This window comes from Aquarana catesbeiana, linkage group LG01 (genome assembly GCF_042186555.1).
Source record: "Aquarana catesbeiana isolate 2022-GZ linkage group LG01, ASM4218655v1, whole genome shotgun sequence".
NCBI classification, from domain to species: Eukaryota; Metazoa; Chordata; class Amphibia; order Anura; family Ranidae; genus Aquarana; species Aquarana catesbeiana.
In genome coordinates, this window is record NC_133324.1 from 95,023,930 (window position 1) to 95,039,971 (window position 16,042).

The 16,042-nt window shown below is 41.6% G+C and overlaps 1 long non-coding RNA gene across 1 annotated transcript in view; it reads right to left on the reverse strand.

Annotated features, from left to right (window-relative positions):
- Positions 1-542: 542 nt before the first annotated feature.
- Positions 543-16,042, reverse strand: part of LOC141132961 (uncharacterized) — a 45,201-nt gene continuing 29,701 nt past the window's right edge. Inside the window, exons 2-4 of the long non-coding RNA XR_012242993.1 lie at positions 1,251-1,455; positions 973-1,057; positions 543-677 (exon numbers count right to left, since the gene is read on the reverse strand). This is a non-coding gene — a long non-coding RNA (uncharacterized lncRNA). The remainder of the gene's footprint in view (positions 678-972; positions 1,058-1,250; positions 1,456-16,042) is intronic.

Here is a 16,042-nt window from a genome sequence, read left to right on the forward strand (position 1 = left end):
ACTGCAAAGTGCTCCGTGCTATGATCAATACATAATTCCTATACACTAATAAGCTGTGATATTATGAAACTGATGGTGTGTGATAGTGAGTGCTAATGTATTGAGAGGAAGAGGTGGAGCTCTAAGAGGAAAAGGTGCAGCCTAAAGAGGAAGGGGTGATGTTTACAGGTGCTAGGGTGGGTCTTAAACAGAAAGGGGCGTGATCTTGACAGGAAGGGGTGGGTCATATTTAAATTGGGGGGTGCATGAATTTAGTCAGGCCTAGGGCAGCACAAAACCTAAATACACCACTGAAAGAGAAAACAGAAATAGAAATAGAAGAAATGGACTTTGTAGGCACACGCGTAAATAAAATTAATTTGAAGTTTTTAATTGGATAAAGTTAAAAAACATGATATTACAAATACATAAAATAAAAAGAAACATAATGTTGATAATCAACCCCAAGGGATCAAGTAACACCCCCAGAATATATATATATATATATATATATATATATATATATATATATATATATATATATATTAATCCAGATTGGTGCAAAAAGAAGAATTAACCAGTAGCAGCATCCAATGGAAATAAAGTGCGTGGAGTGGTTGAGTCAGAATATGAGGTCACACAGAGAATTCGATCTACATGTTACGCGCATAACTACGCTTCTTCAGGAGCTTGTAGATCTAATGAATATATCAGAAAAACATTGAGTAAGTATATCATAATATCCAAACAAATGAAACAAAAACAGTTATAAACAATTAAATAATCACTTTGATAGAGTCCAGTAAAGTAGGGGGCCCAAATCCAGTGACCACTAGGGGGCAGGAAGCAACCCCCCCCCCCCCCCCCCCCATGGGGACACATCTATGGTAATGGGGTATCCCCAAGGATTAGCAAACCCACGGGCATACATGTGTGAAAAAAAAACCTTTAAGTATTGGTAGTTGTATTATGCAAGAGATGGTGCATACTTACATAGTAAAATAGTTTCTAAAAAACACAGCAAAAAAGCTGTATAGAGATGCAGGTCAACCGAGTTGTCCCAGATAGTCAGAAAAGTCTATAAACAATTAAGAGACATGTAATAATAACATATATATATTGAAATATATGTACATATATCAACCCGACCAGAACTACATCAATATATGTATATACAGCATAGTCAGATATAACAGAAGACCAGCCACATGTAAAGGGCACACATACATAAACTGGGTGTGTAATAGATCAATAGTACATCAAAGGCTTACCAAGTAATAAATGCGGCATATATCCAACACTTTAAGCAGCTGGTAAGCAGCGAATCCAGGGAGCGCAGTGGGGGGTAACACACTTTGATAGAAGGTAGTCTATCACAGTAATATAGGTTAATAAGAAGTCACTATATGTAGAGTCAGTGGCCACTAATGTCCAATGATCAAAGAGGAAAGTTTATGGGGCTCAAAGGGCCAGTACCTAGTGATAGAAAAGAAACAAAAAATAAAGAGGCAATAAATTATTGCTAAAGTAGTAAGCTAGGCTCAATCCTATAAGCCTTTTCTGGAGTCTGTCGCTGTGTCTGTCTCCTTTTCTCCCCTGCCCCACAATCTGTGGGGCTAATTATTGGCTCCAGCATCGGTACTCTATATAATTTTCTTAATATAATCATTTTTGTTTATCAGATTATCTAATAGGCTATTTATCCACATTACTGACTGAAGCATATTGACCCCATAGATAGCCTAACTTTTCCTTCTTACTCGCTACATTGGTCTATTAGTCTTTATCTCGAATCCCACAACCTTAGAGATTTTTATACCTCAACTTAAAATAATTCAATATAATTTTTGGGTTTATGGATTTGTATTATATTTTATCTTTATTGATTGCTACAAATGATGTTTGTTTAGCATCTATATATGTCTCTATATTTCGTTATGTACCATATAAACTCGAGTATAAGTCGAGATTTTCAGCTTTTTTTGGGGGGCTGAAAGTGCCCCCCTCGACTTATACTCGAGTCACCGCCATCTGACTACATGATCAGCGTGTCATGCAGACAGACGGCGGCCAGCGTGTGATACATTATATTTGGCGGCCATTCCACTATTCAAAAGCCGCGCCTCCTCCTCATCTGTGATAGGCAGAACACTCAATTTCCCAGCAGTCAGTGTACAGCCTATCACAGACATTCTCTAATCCTCGTACATGGTATGGGGATGAGAGAATGTCCCTGATAGACTGACCGCTGACTGCTGGGAAATGGAGTGTTCTGCCTATCACAGATGAGGAGGAGGTGTGGCTTTTCAATAGTAGAATGGCTGCCGAATGTTATTTTTGATGGTCCTCTGCCCATATATTTACACTTGAGCTGGCAAGGAATTGTAATTTAACCATGTTAGTGTTTACAAAATGAAAGTCACTTTTAAAGTGCATCATACTGTTGTGCTCCATGTTGTTTTGCATTGCCACATGTCCCCATAACAGTGACAAGTTGCCCATGCAAGTATTTAACAAAAGCTTGCAAATTGGCCTACAAAAAGACCAGAAACAAAAATTGGTTCCTATAGACTTCAATAGTGTTTGATGCTATGCTTGGGTTTAGCAGATTTTTTGCTAGGTTTGGCAAACCTCCTTAGAACCAGACTTTGCCCAGTTTGCTCATCACTAATGGTAAGCCAGTGATTGGAAAAGTTCAACTGCAAGGAGGCTTCGCCTATCTTTTTTTTGCCAATCCTATCAGAATTTAGTTTTTCTGTAAGTGTTCTATTTACTAAGGACTTTATTTACCCAAGGCAAATAGGCTCTTTATTTTGCAAGGTAATATTCCCCAGAATATGAAGAAATTTCAATTTGCAAAGACAATTAGCATTTTGTTTGCACATCCTTGGATGTCAGATGTCAGCAGAGTTTCATCTCATTCATAAAATTCCGGGAAAAATGCCTTTTCAAAGTGCAACTTTCCTTGCAAAGTGAACAGTCTATTTGCCTTTAGTAAATCAACCCCTCTAATGCAATACCGTACAGTATTGTTTATATTGACATGTATGCTATCTGAAAACAAAGTAATGAATAAAAAAAAAATTATTACAAATGTATTTTGTTTTATATTACTGATAAGTTCTACATGGTATGAAAACGAATGATAGCAAACTAAGATTGAATCAAATTCTAGCCTCAGCACCATTCATAAAACAGTCCCAAAATTGATATGAACAATTAGGCTTCTGCTGCTGCTGGTAAACGGACGTTTAGGAGCAGTTTGGCGTTTTTTTTTTTCAGCTGCCCCTGAACTCTCCTCCTGTTATCTTATCAGTACATGTACACAGGGTCGTTTATAGTCTTTTCTAGGCAGTTGAGTTTAGAAGCATTTTTTGCATAGCAAAAAAATGCGTTCAGGACGGATGTTCAGAGGCATTTGAAAGCCAAACACATTTAGCCATGTTTTGTTTACAGGCATTTTAAATTTTTTACTTTTTGAAAAAAATTAAAATAAAATGCTTCTAAACGCAAACGTGGCATGTGAACGTGGCAAAACTGACGTTTTAAAAGGTCATTTACTATCTGTCAAGTTAAATTGTTCAGGAGAGGTTGTAAGACGACCCGTGTACATTAATCCTTAAAGTAAACTGGAAGTTCATCAGCTTGCTAAATTCATACAGTATGCATATCACAAGGTTTCATCCCTCCCTAACATCCAACGTGATGTTATCATTTAGCAGTTTCCTTGTCATGGCGGACCGTAATTCCCAGTTGTCATCATTATAATGAGAGAGGGAAAAATTTCTTATTAAACGTTTACAACAATGTACAATGTACACTGTATAAACACTGAGAATGGCACAATTGTAATGGGGCTGCAATAATATTGCTAAAACAGATTTATGAGTTTAACCACTTGGCATCCGCGCTATGGCCGAATGACAGCCACAGCGCAGACCTGCATTCCTGGGAGGCCGTCATATGACGGCCTCCCCTGTGCACACGCTGTTTTAAATTTTTTATAACAAAATATAAAAAATTTTTTTTTTTTTTTTTTTTTTTAAATTCAGTTTTTTAAATTTTTTTAACAAAAAGTAAAAACTGCAGAGGTGATCAAATACCACCAAAAGAAAGCTCTATTTGTGGTGAAAAAATGATAAAAATTTCATTTGGGTACAGTGTTGTATGACCGCGCAATTGTCATTCAAAGTGCGTCAGCACTGAAAGCTGAAAATTGGTCTGGATAGGAGGGGGGTTTAAGTGCCCAGTAAGCAAGTGGGCTACCTGGTAACTCTACCTGGTAAATTTAGATCCTTGCCCGGAGACTTTATTTTTTTAATTTGCCTTCTGGCTCTCCGGGAGTTTCCTCGTGCTCTGCTGGGATTGGCTTCAGGGTAGGGCCCAATCAGTGCACCCGTAGATTGAGGGAAATTAGCACACGGGGATATTTGACCACTGATTATGTATTTTAGAATTTGCATAGGCACAAACAAGGCAGTTACAGAAATAGTACTACATGTTGTAGGTTTTACAGTTCTTCAGGCAGCAAAAGTAATTTTTTTAAGTGAAGCAGTTTTCCAACAGTGTTAGGATACACACAGATTTCAGGATGCCAGATGAGCACTTACCTTGTAGGAATGGTGGTATTACTCAGTCATACTGCAATCCCCCAAACGTCTCTGCAGATATCTAGCTGCCAGAGGGAGACTGTACTGAAAGCTGGCAGGGGAGAAACTTACTCTTTCCCTCCTCAACAGGTACCTCTCCCTAATACTGCCCCTACTCTATCCCTATCCAGCGGGGACTCTGTCCCTAACTTACCCCCCACTACAGGCAAACCAAATGATGCAGAATCTCTTTTTTATATGGAATCAAGAGTCAATGATTCAATGAATCATAACAGCCTTCCAAATCTCAAGGGACTGCAGTATCCAACAGAATTCCTGTCCTCACCAAGATGGCTGCCTGGAGTCCATAGCAGGGGACAATAATTCCTCAATGGGCATCTGCCAGCCTAAAGAAACAGCATAGTGCCATCTTCAGATTGGAAGAAAAAGTGCTACACCTGCCTACAGGCTAACAGAAGTAGTGACAGCAGTGCCACTTCTTCTGTTAGAAGCCAAAGCCAGAGGCTAGTTCTGGGAGAAGGAGACACCATGCTTCACTGTTGGGACTGTATTGGACAGGTTTTCTCCACACATACCGCTTAGAATCAAGGCCAAAAAGTTCTATCTTGGTAAAGTAAACTTAAAGTGATTGTTTTTTTTTTTTTTAATCTAAAATAACAAACATGTCATACTTACCTCCACTGTGCAGCTTGTTTTGCACAGAGTGGCCCCAAATCACTTTTTAATAAATGTTATACATTGCGCTATGATGTCTGCATCCTCTTGAATGTCCATTACAAACATGCAGTCTGCATGTGAGAGCATTTGCTTGGTTGACAGTTTGGAGAGTTCCAGGAAACTACCCTGTTTCCTCCAAAATAAGACCTAGCGTGATTGTCGGTGATGGCTGCAATATAAGCCCTACCCCCCAAATAAGCCCTAGTTAAAGTCCTTGTAGGTCTTATTTTCAGGGTAGGGTTTATTTTCGGGGAAACAGGGTAGGGCTTATTTGGGGGGTAGGGTTTATATTGCAGCCATCACTGACAATCACGCTAGGTCTTATTTTCGGGGAAACAGGGTATGTTTCTCTGCAAGCTATATCTGACCACCCTAATTAGTGCCTAGACAAGAACCAGAAAGATCTAGCTTTTTTTCTTGCATTTCTCATTAGTAAATAGCAGTGCACTTCCTGTACCTAGGCTCACCTGTTTTTTATGTATAATAGTAGTATATCTGCAATATGAGCTCATCTGAGGCACTGCGTCCTCTGACTGCCAATCTCACAAGATGTGGAGCAGGGTTGCCAACCATCAGTAAATTTATGGACAGTTTGTAAAACACTGTCATTTTCACAACTGTCTGTTAATATTGGGGGTGGAAAATCTGTCATGCTATGTTGACTTTTTAAGTGTAAACCAGACAAATTACTTGTTAGGGTATTGTCAGTGTTTCCATATATGGTTTAAATATTGATTCAGTTTTTTAAAGGAGTTCTGTCATTTTTCAAGTTGCCAGTAAAAAAATGTGCTCCACCTTGAAATTTTCCAGGTTATGTCAGTAAAAAATGCTGTGGGAGGTTGGCACCACCAACCAGAAAACCAGGTACCCGCTCCCCCCCCAAAGTATCAATTGTTAAAGAAGAGGGGGGAGTATGCAAACAAGCAGAACGTCCCCTTTTGGGTTGAAGTTTCACTTTAAGTGCCTGAACTATACAGAAAAACAGAAAGGGCATTCTAGGTTTGGTTGTACAGACCAACTAGACAACTAGTACATATTGAAAAGGAAGGCTGGTTGGAACTGAAGATTCACCAAAATAATTTACAGTTTAAATCCAAAATAAGGTCATGTTTGAATCAGTTTGTATCAGTTTGTATTTTGGGCAGAACATGTAAACTCACCATCCAGGTGCTGAAAGGGCAACCTGTGCAGTCTAGGATGAAGCCCTGAAACCCACATTGCGCTAGTTTTGTCTAAACAGATGTAAGGACTCCAGGTTCCAGTGGCATGCTTACACATTTTGGCTAAAATACAAACTAAAACCGTCCTTGTGTTTTGGTGGAAAAATAATAGGCACTGAAGACAACTACCAGTCTGTTTGTAGTATGTATCAGAGAGATGTTTAATAGGTCCTCATTGGATTTCCCCATCTGGTTTTATTTCCCCTTCTGAGAAACACCTTTTGCATAGAATTCCCCATCCTTCCGTGTAATAATAAATAACACAGTTCACGCCTCTGGCATCTGGATATTATTCCTCACTCTAGAAGACGCAGGGTGTGTCCATATGAATAGATGTCACTCCTACTGTAGGGACTTTCACTGCTGGAGGCCAAATACATAGTTGTAGGGTTTAGATTCTATTTTCTAGCAGAACTGTGATTTCCAGTAAAATCATTCTGCATGAAACGAAAGGGGGGGACATTAGAACCGTACCATACCTGTAATTATTTGAAATCCACAGTGGTGCATTTATCTAATGCATGGAGGGCAAATATCTGTGATTTGGGCTGTTCCTAGCATAGGACAAGGTGAACTTTTTGTATGAGCGATGCCCGGTAAGGAGACCATGGGATATTCCTCTCCTTTGTGACTCTCAGCTGTCTTCTGCTAGAATAAATATTACTCAGGCAACAGGATTTTATAAGTGAATGTACTGTGTTTGCAGACAAATAAAATGTGATCAGCCCGATATAAATCAAAAATCCTATTTCAGTATATAACTATTAATGATTTACGTACTTGGGGACATACATAATGGCCCATCACATACACAGACCTATAGCACTGCTATCAGCAAAGCTAACTCTCATGATTGGAGAGCTCTAATTCTGCCTCAGCGGTGGGCATTACAGAACTCTGCAGAGATACCTCTGCTTCCACACAGAGAGCAAGAGTGATTCTCTACAGCAAGTGTGCAGGGTCATGTGTTTCTACTATCTAAAGCAGGAGTCCCCAACCCCCAGGCCTTGGACCAGTGCTGGTCCATTGCCTGCTGGGAGCCTGTGTTCTGTCAAAATAGCCAATTCATGGACATCTCCAATCACATCACTTTCGGTTACTGTAAAGCATCAGTAATTGGAGATTTAGACGAGTTGCTGGGTTTTTTTTGTAACACCGGCAACCGTATACTCTCCAGTACACGCTACTATGAGCGTCCATTGTCAGTACGCCCGATACTAACCAACAACATGACCACCCCCGAGGCGGTGACAACTTTTTCCTCCTTAGCTGCTGTTCTGTCAAAACAGCAAACTCTTTGTGTACTGGAGTGTACAATTATTTGCCAATGGATTTTAGCATGGTCAAATCTGGCTCATGCAAGGTTTTTCCAAATTTGTATACCGTAATGTGACGTGTGTACTTTTACTGTTGATATATTATATGATACTCATGTTTTGATAAATGTGAATTATCTCTGTAAACAACAAATATGTTTTTATGAAAATACATTTTTGTGATGTGACTCACAAAGTCCCTCGGGCTATAAGTAGTTGTGGTGATTAAGCACACTGCTATCTTCCAGGGAAACCTGCTTACCTACGGCAGTCTCTCTCCTTGTATGTCCCTTGTCCTGGGCTGCAGTACTCACACTGTCCTCTCAGAGGTCTGACAAAGGAGTGTGCATGCTCCAAAATGCATTACCGCCCACCACCTTCACCTGATGTTACATTGGTCATGTGCTTTCCAGCTTGGTTCCAGAACCCAGGCCGCCTCATTGCATTTTCACCTCCTCGCCAATCCACGTCACCAGGGACTCTGACAGCTGCCAAACGCTCTCTCCCCCAGACAGACAAGGATTACAGCGATCTGCATAAAGACAAATCGTTATGCGTCTATGACCTCTTACTATCTTGTAAGTGTTTTTAATTCCATTGTGCCTGTAATAAATCTTTTAACCACTGCACTTAGAGGCGCCTTTCTCTTTCCTTTATGACCCTCCAGAGCCACTTCTTCTCTACAAAGCACTACCTTCAGTGCTATATCCACTGCTACATAGGATCCAATACCCAGCCTCACCCAAGCGCCCTCCTCTCGCCCTCTTCTCGGGAAAGCCTCCTCCAACTTCTCCTGTGGAAGGATCCTTCCAGGCCAGCCACCTGAGCCCCAGCCCCGAACACTTTAGCCATGCACGGAAACATTTTATTTTTAAGGGCCAATGTTGTGGACTCTGGTGTAAAGGGGAACTCTGATGTAAGGGGGTTTCTGCTCACCAAACCTCCCACGTGCATCAGAGTTCCCAGCACCCCCCCTTAAATTAGGGTTCTCAAAGCCCCCCTTACATCAGAGTCCACATGGCACCCCTTACATCTGGGTCCCCCTTACCTTAGTGTACTTACTTGCTTGGAGGCAGGAGAGAGAAGGGAGGGAGCGGGGAGGCTTCAGTCACAGACAATGGATGTCGATCTCACTCACCCGAGGATGGAGGCTCAGGCATTGGACACCTTTGATCCACGATGTATCTGTCGGTTGCTGAGCTTCAAATTTCCAGCATACACATCCCTTTCCTGAGGCACAGAAGGGATTGGAATGTGGGTGGGCGGATAGAGGGATAGGTGGCAGGAGGTGGAGGAGGAGCAGATCAAGCCCTCTTTCCTCTCCTGTCCATGTATGGGTGTGGGACCCATGTGCACACCTATGAACTCTGTGACTGTGGTACTTGGGGAGCCACAGTCCATTCTAAACAATGTGTCCGGGTTTCAGGTGGTCTGAAACCCGGACTGTCCGGGTAAATCCTGGACGGGTGGCAACCCTGGGCATGATTCAAACATATTTAAGGGCTCACTTAGTCCCCTACCAGGCCCATCACCTGGGGATTGGCTAAGCTCCCTTAAACATGCAGGACAGCCCTCCTACCCTCCGCCCTCCAGCTTTCAGAATGTTCTCCGACTTTCTAGAATCGGGGGGATGCACCAAAGAGCTGCCTGCATGAGTCATCCAGCCCTGAACTTTAGTAAACCCTGACCCAGATTTCATGACTCAGACTCACCCTGAGTCAAACTATGGTTTACCTGCTCTCACACTAGTAGCACACTAAAGAGTGCTACAACTATAAAGCAAATAGATGAATCAAAGAGTTACCAAAGCACCAGCACAGGATGGAACTGTGGGAGCTTAAACAAAGTGAAAAAAATTGACTTTACAGGCACCAATCATAAGAAATAAAGACCTCCACCAGTGTCCATACCAGTAAATAGGTTCAGACCCAAATCAAGCAAATTTCCGGATCTCACTATCAGTCCCCATATTTGGGCCTTTTTGATGGCTACCAACAGTGATATTAAGCGTTTCATTTTGGATCTTATGTCTAAGAACTTATCTGTCCAACAATTACAAGCCATCACCAGGTTACAGAATCATCTGGACCTGGTGATTAAACAGGCTGACAAAGGCGCGAATATTGTTTTACTTACGAATAAACAATATACCAAAATATGTATGGATATTCTTACGAACCAGTCCTGGTATCGCAGAATTGTGATTATCTCTGCTAAACGCTTAATAAACGCTTCATGATACCTATGCATATCTTAATACTAAATTCCCCTGGACAGCTACGTTCTACTTACTACCTAAGATACACAAAGACTCGCATGTCCCTCCAGGCAGACCTATAGTATCCGGCATAGGATCACTTACTGAGAATGCCAGTAGGCTTATTGAATTTTTTTTATTCCACATGTGATACGTCTGCTATGCTTTGTCAGGGATACCCTCAATCTTATCAAGCACATTGAGGGCTTGGTGGTCCCTCCCGGTGCCCTGCTTGTGACTTTGGATGTGGAGGCTCTTTAGTCCAGCATCCCTCACGAGCAGGGTGTTGGGATGGTACGCATCAGAGAGCAGGACCACCATCTTTGGCCTTTTAGTGAGTTTCTTTTGAAACTACTATTTTTTATTCTCACGCACAATTGGTGGCCAGGGCGTGGCCATGGGCACTTGTTGTGCCCTGGCCTACACCAACCTGTACCTGGGGTGGGTGGGAGCGTGACATTTTTTCTAACGAGGCCTTAGCCAGCCACACCAACCATGTGCTGGTGTGGCGTAGGTATATCGATGATATATTTATTGTGTGGACCAGTACACAACAAGCATTGGACAGCTTTGTGGACCTCCTTAATAACAATACATACAATCTTAAATTTACTGTGAAGAGTGACCCGCATAAAATTTAGTTTCTTGACCTCCTAATTTTCAAAGATCATGACAATTGTTTTGCCACCACACTCTATCGCAAAGAGACTGCTGGAAACACCATCCTGCATGCCTCAAGTGCACACCCTACTACACTCATCCGCAGCATCCTTTATGCCCAATACATTAGACTTAGAAGGAATTGTACTCATGACAGCTATTTCAAATACCACGCAGGCTGGTTGAGGAAGCAACTCCTACTGTATGGTTATTTGAAATTGCTCTTACGCAAGGCATTCAACAAAGCACTCCAGCAATCTAAAAATGCATTACTTCACAAAACCTGAACCCAACGGTAAAATTCATTACTCAATACTCTTATCAGCAACACCAACTGAGAGATGTCTTGGCCAAACATTGGCACATCTTACATAACGATCCAACTCTCAATAAATACATCTGTGATCACCCTGAGATTGTTTTCAAACGTGCTGTTTCTCTACGTGATAAACTCACCAATAGCCATTATGTTCCTACTTGTGGGTTGGGTACCCAGGAAAAAGGGATCCACAGATTCTGTCCTTGGGTGTCTACGGGTTGTAGATTTAAACTGCCCAATGGGGAACTCTTTTATCCCCATTTTGGGGCTGATTGCACTACCCAAGGTGTCGTGTATCTTATGACATGTAAATGCGGCGCGTTTTACGCTGGTAAGACTATCCGCCAACTATGCCAAAGAATAAATGACCACATCTATTCTTCTACAAATGGTAAGATGCTGACCCCCATAAGCAGACATTTGGATCTATACCACAGATTCAATACATCCCTGGTCACCTTCATAGTCCTAACAGTTATACAGCAGGACCCTAGGGGAGGTGATTGGGATAAAAGAATATTGCAACAAGAAACCAAATGGATAGAACGTTTAAATGCTACACATCTGCCTGGAGTTAATGAACTACAATAATATAAATCATTTTTGAAAGGGTATTGGGTATTTTTACCCACAGTAAATGTTTTCTTCGTATGTTGTGCCTATTACGCTATTTTGCCATTATAAATATATATATTTTTTGTTCTTCCCTTTTTGATGCGATTTCTGTTGTTGTACTTGTTTGGTGTTAAAAATCAATGTAATAAGGTCAGTCTTTCTATGGTACTCCTTGCCTAAATGCACTCAATGTCCAAATTATATCTTAAATGTTTATTAGTATTAACTTAATTTACATTACTATTTTGATTTTATTATATTTGTCATTTCTACTTTTCTAATTTGTTTTAGTCTCTCTATATGCGTAGGACCACCTGACAGTATCGATGGACTGTCAATTCACGGCGTGCTGGCACCGCGGGCGACATGTGCGGCCAGTAAGCGCAGTCCCTTCTCACTATGTTGGACAGTTCTGCGCCAATGTGGATTTAGGCTGGGTTTCTCCCATTAGTTGTTTTCCCTGGTTTGCCATTATTCCATCTAGCAGCCTTAAGTCATTTACACTCTGACCCATGCAGTGAATGCTCCCTTGCACTGCAATTTCCGGAGTCCACACTGGGGGGAGCTCCCAGACCTGTATCTCCCACTGGGGCACTTTCCCCGCTTGGCCTAGTTTGCTGATTGCTGATTTTGCGGACCTTGCATGCGCGGCCGGGCGGTGTTGCACACACACCCTGTCACGGCTGAGTCAGGTGATGCGGAAGTCTCGCAAAGCAAACCTGATTGGGGCGTGCATATAAGGCACAATCTTAGCCTTATATCATAGCAACCACTCCCAACTTTGATTCCTCTCCGGACCAACCTGTACTCTACGATCCTATCTGGCCTAGTATGTACTTATTGTTTTTACTTAGTGTTTGATAGCACTCTCAGGACCTCTAGATTATTCATTGGTGATACTCCTATCTTTACAGATGGCGGGGCTCTGAGTCCTCTTTGTGTTTTCTGTGCTTCTAAATGACTCCCTTACGAAGTAAATCTCCTTGGGTTAGCTCCAGTTTATTGACACTGGCATTATCTTTTTATACTAAGTATAACTACCAGGTGAGACTAACTTTTTACCAGTCATACTTTGTGAACTGCTCTTTCTTATGCCGCGTACACATGAGCGGACATTTCGACCGGACTGGTCCGATGGACCGAATCCGGCGGACAATCTGACTGTGTGTGGGCTCCATCGGACTTGCAGCGGACTTTTTTGGTCGAAAATCTGATGGACTTTAGATTTGGAATGTTTCAAATTTGTCCGACGGACTCGAGTCCGGTCTAAAAATCCGCTTGTCTGTATGCTAGTCCGACAGACGAAAACTGACGCTAGGGCAGCTATTGGCTACTGGCTATCAACTTCCTTATTTTAGTCCGGTCGTACGTCATCACATACGAATCCGTCGGACTTTGGTGTGATCGTGCGTAGGCAAGTCCGTTTGTTAGAAAGTCCGTCGGAAGTCCGTCGAAAGTCTGTCGGAAAGACTGTCGGACCTTTGTTGCCGAAAAGTCCGCCTGTGTGTACAGGGCATTAGAGCCATTCCCAGTCTGACTTTTATATTCCATAGATTGCACATAATTGCCGTTAAGCACAATTTAAGCCAAAATTGAAGATCTCAGTCATATCCCACAGACACAAATTACAATTACTCATTGTTTATATTAAGGTAGGCATAGATAGTACTTTGTGCTTTTTATTCCACAACATTATTTCTATTTTGGCGTGGTTGATTTACTATTGTGCATAGCTCATGTTTCCAGTTTCCTTATGCCTACATAGTTTAGGTATTGCACTCTTTTTCTTTGGTGCGTCTATATACACGTTTTTATTCTTCTACTTGGTATGCCCCCACATGTTGCCTGCTGTGCACTTTGCATGCCGTGTGTCTAGCTGCTCCTGGGTGCGGTCTCGGTGTTCCTCGCATATTTTGAGACTATATACTTACTCTTTATATTATATATAGTTGTTATAATTATTGACTGTCTCTTTCTCTCCTTAGAATGGATATAAATCTCCTGAAGAAGCGATTTTAGTGAAACATGTAGAGCTTATTTGAATGTTACAATTTAGTCTAGCCACACATGTCTTCTACGACATGTTTTTGACATCTATGATCAATATCGGAGAGGTTTAGTTGCTACTGTGGTAACACTGCAGTATTTTGATATGTTTTTTACCTCTATGTATTAATTGTTAATAAAAATTGAATGTTTATTTCTTATGGTTGGTGCCTGGAAAGTCCATTTTTCCACTTTCTTTATTTGACCAATTAAAGCAAATAGATGTCAAAACATTATTTGGGGCTGTATTCCCCTTCCTATATAAGCCCTTGGGGCATTAATATTGTATCAGCACTTTTTATACAGTACACTAAACGTCCTTTGCAGGGTAATATATTATGTAATACATTGCTGTCATTGTCTATTTATATGCAATGCCATCTTTTTGAATAAATATTGAAGTTTTTATTGAGGTGGCTATAGTGGTCTGCATAGATAAATTTATGCCAAAAATAAATATTTGGAAGTGCAAGCAGGTATAAATGTGAAATTCTGTATAAATATGTAAATCGCTTTAAGGAAAATACTGAAATTATAATATAAGCCAGTTTAGAATTTAGGACGTAATTCCTACATACTGTAATCCTTCTTCACTGAGCCCACATGCACATATCTAGCGGCTAGGTCCTGCCAGCAGTTTGATGGCTGAGGTGTACCAGAACTGCTATTAGCAACTATTTAGTCACTGATGGGAAAACACTGATGCACTGTTGCTAGCTTGGAGTCTCAGAACAGCAAATTGCATCACTAGCCTAGTCTCTAAATACCAACCTAATTGTCCTCTTTGTTCCTCTCAAGACCTCCTGCGTGCTAGCTCCCTCGTCACCTCCTCCCATGCTCACCTCCAGGACTTTTCCCGAGCCTCTCCAATCCTATGGAACTCCTTACCCCAATCTGTCCGATTATCTCCTACTCTATTAGCTTTTAAATGATCCCCGAAAACCCTCCTCTTCAGAGAAGCCTATCCTACCCATTCCTAACAACTGTATTTTCATTTTCTCCATCAGTTCATCCCCCACAGTTATTACCTTTTGTATCACTTGACCCTCCCTCTTAGATTGTAAGCTCTAATGAGCAGGGCCCTCTGATTCCTCCTGTATTGAATTGTATTGTAACTGTACTGTCTGCCCTCATGTTGTAAAGCAATGTGCAAACTGTTGGCGCTATATAAATCCTGTATAATAATAATAATCAGTTTTTTTTTTATTTTTAAACAGGAATTTCTGAAGCAAACCTTAAAATAGAAAAAAATATATATATATTTTATAAATTGTCTTTCCTTACATGCTGCGCCAACAGCTGGGTTTTATATGGGTTTATTTTTTAAAACTGTAAATGTAGGTTGAGAGTTTGAATCCACCATGGGGTCCTCGGAAATCTGGTATACAAATTGCCTTTCCTATTCAAGCCTTGTTATGCCTAACTAGCCTTTATCACTTCCTCTCCCTGCTGTCCTTAGCTTTTTCATATCACTTTTTTTGTTTTTTTTTAAAGTGGAACTATAGGAAAACCTTTTTTTCCATTTTGGAAAGAGCAAGCCCTGTAAGATTTTTTTTCTTTTCCACCATCTGTGTCCCATTGCAGAGATTTCCCTTCACGTCATGTCCCATAGCCAAACAGGAAGTGAGAGAAAATTCCTGCCATCTAAGGGAATTCCTTGGGGACCAGAACTAATGTCCCCATTGGAGGATTTTCCCTCTATAACGCTGGTAGATTTTCAATCTACCGCTGATAGGTAAATTTTGTGGGTTACTTGTTAGGTGAAGTTTGATTTGCCTCTGTTCCAGCTTGGCTGAGTTGCATGTAAGTTCCACACTGTGCCGGTGGGTGTCGTTGTCACCATGGGCTGGTGTTGGAAAGGCAATGTGTTGAAGCGTATGAGTGCTCCTCTGTCCCGGAGACAACTCGGTGGAGGTAGTCCTCCGAGTTGCATTCTGGGAGAGGGTATTTATGGGACAGACGCCATGTTTGGGGGTTCGTTTTCAGCCACCTGCTGGCCCTCCTGGCCGACAGGTATGCGTTAGGAGTACCATCTCGTGGTCCTTCGATCGGGAGGCCAACGCGGCTGCAGCGTGTGGGTGGGCCCAGAAGCCTGTCTGGGGCCTACCACAGCAGCAGAGGAATGGTCCTGAACTGTCTATCCTGAGTGAAGAAGCTGGACAACCGAGGAGATCCCAGGGGAGGACCCGTCATGGAGGGATCATGCAGAGTGCTGGTCTGGAGAGGGGCCTGGTGACTCGGTTGGAGGACGTATCCTGAAGTAATCTTACTGCATAGTACTGCCGGGTTGGCTTAAAGGTTCA